Source organism: Orcinus orca, chromosome 9, assembly GCF_937001465.1.
Source record: "Orcinus orca chromosome 9, mOrcOrc1.1, whole genome shotgun sequence".
Lineage (NCBI taxonomy): Eukaryota > Metazoa > Chordata > Mammalia > Artiodactyla > Delphinidae > Orcinus > Orcinus orca.
The window spans coordinates 104169160-104171685 of NC_064567.1; the positions used below are offsets into that span (position 1 = coordinate 104169160).

Sequence of the window (2526 nt, forward strand, 5' to 3'; positions counted from 1 at the left end):
AAGAGAAAGGGGTGAGATCAAGCTTTGAAGTCTGTGTAGTTAGTGACTTTAGCACACAGCATTCAGCACAGTGTCTGGGCCGGGGTGTGCAGGTGATGAAGGGCACCCCCACCACTTAGCTGCCCAGGGGAAATCCCAGGCAAAGGAGCGTTGAGTCGCTCTGTTTGCTTGATTCTGATGCAGGTTGGTTGTCACCACTGCCTTTTCCAGAGTCAAACAAGCCATGCTTCCTGTGATCTGTTTAATCGATGTGCCTGTTCCTTTCATTTCTCCTGTTTTCCAGCTCTTTACTCTTCCTGAAACATTGCCAGCCCCACCCTGACCATCTGGGTCACATGTTTTCTCCTTGTCTGGAGAGGTGAGGTCATCTCCAGGGTCTTGGGGCAGAAATGCATCTCAAGAAAGATGTTTCCTTAAACTTCTCCCCTATCTCAACTGAGAATTTCTTTTTCCTATAACTGTCTTTCATTTCTAGTGTGAAAATCAATCTCCTGGCAGAAAAGACATAAACCAAACAGGATTTGGAGCAGTTTCAATTTCCCCCAGTTTCTGTGAAAGCTGCACTTGTGGTCACATGCTCTGCTGCTGAGAAGCTGGGCACCCTTGGGCAGATAACACACATCCTCTGTGCCTTAGTGTGTTTGCTATACAGGGATGCCAGGTACAGTTTAAAAGCAAAAACATCCAGAGACAAGACCATTTACATGTAATTTCATTATTACATTCTGAGGTTCCTCAGTATTTTCCACTTGGTTTCCCATGAATTTTGGAAATGTGTTAGTTGATATGCTACATGTTAACAAGATATTACACTGCAAAGGCAATGAAGCCATATTCTATACGTTGAGTTACCTTAATACCAACTGAATGATTAGGCAAATTATTTTATTTGCAGTGCTCTGTTTCCTTACATCATAAATGACATTGAGAATACAAGAATGTTGCTACTCATCCCACAGACTTAATAAAATGAGTACACAGACTTGATGAAATAATATAAATAGGTGATTGTCACACTGTCTGGCATATCCAAAGCACACAGATGTTAGCAAGTACTGCTTACTAGAAAAATTTATTCGAGTAACCTAACTTTAAAATTTTTGTCATCTTCTGATTCTTGAAGTTTTTAAAGTCTTTTTTTTTCCCAGAAAGCAAGGGAATGTTTGAATAAAAATGCTAATTAGTCTATGGCCATACCACCCTGAATGAGCCCGACCTCATCTGATCTCAGAAGCTAAGCAGGGTCGAGCCTGGGTAGTACCAGGGAGACCACCTGGGAATACTGGGTGCTGTAGGCTTGGGCTTCCCTGGTGGCACAGTAGTTAAGAATCCACCTGCCAATGCAGGGACACAGGTTCAAGACCTGGTCCGGGAAGATCCCACATGCCACAGAGCAGCTAAGCCTGTGAGCCACAACTACTGAGCCCGTGTGCCACAACTACTGAAGCCCGTGTGCCGGGAACCCATGCTCCACATTAAGAGAAGCCACTGCAATGAGTAGTCTGCACACTGCAGTGAGGAGTAGCCCCCATTCACTGCAACCAGAGAAAAGCCCACATGCAGCAGCAAAGACCCAATGCAGCCAAAACTAAAATAAATAAAATTTTTAAAAATGCCAATTAGCACAAATAAACACATTAAACTCATAATTTTTCCAAATTTAACGGGAGTGAAAAATGGATTTTCATAGAAATTTATAGGCTGATATTTATTCAATTAAAGGAGTTTGAAAAAGTACAAACCTCTTAAATATTTATGAAAAGCCAGCTTAACTTTTTCATCTCCTATTATTAAACTATCCATTAAATATTATCATAAAAAACTAAATAGTAACATATAAATGGATACTTCACAGTTCAGAAATGTATTTAAGTAACATGATACAATATTAGAAGCAAGACATTCAAAATTAACTTTATAAAATAAAAGATAGCCAAAATATTAATAAAACATAATTTTATGTCCCACAATAGTACCTCTGTGAAACAGTTGAAAACAAAGAGTAAACAGACCATTCCTTCATTTTTAATTTCCATTTTCAATTTGATGGAAAGAGAAATGCAGGGACTGTCTCTTAGTTTTATGTGACAGGTGCTCTGAGTGATGAAAAAAGCATTTGAGAGGGATTTTCCTACTGAGGCAAATAGAGAAACATAGGTTCAAATAAGAAGACACAAACCACAAGCCAGAGACATAAGTATCTAGCAGAATGAAAGTGCCTGCACTCTCTGCTTGGGTCTGACAACCCTGTTGATGAACTGCTCTTTGGAGTTTGTGGGCTGCTCCCCAGGTGAGGGCTTAGCACTTGGAAGGTACATCCATCTTTGTTATTTATTGAAGTCACTTATTTCCTTCTCTTAGTGACATCTCTTTCTTGGATATGTTGTACAGAATGAACTGGCTGCTCAAATAATGGCCTCATGTCTTGACATGTTAAGTGTGGGGTGGATTAAAAGGGAAAGTATTTGTAACTGGAAGATGAGGGAAGTGAAGGGCAATAACTACTCTTTATTGAGATTTACTGTG

General features: G+C 40.0%; 1 pseudogene; it reads left to right on the forward strand.

The window, feature by feature from the left end:
• The first annotated feature begins 1183 nt into the window (after positions 1-1183).
• On the forward strand, positions 1184-1298 carry LOC117195945 (uncharacterized; annotated as a pseudogene).
• The last annotated feature ends 1228 nt before the right edge of the window (positions 1299-2526 follow it).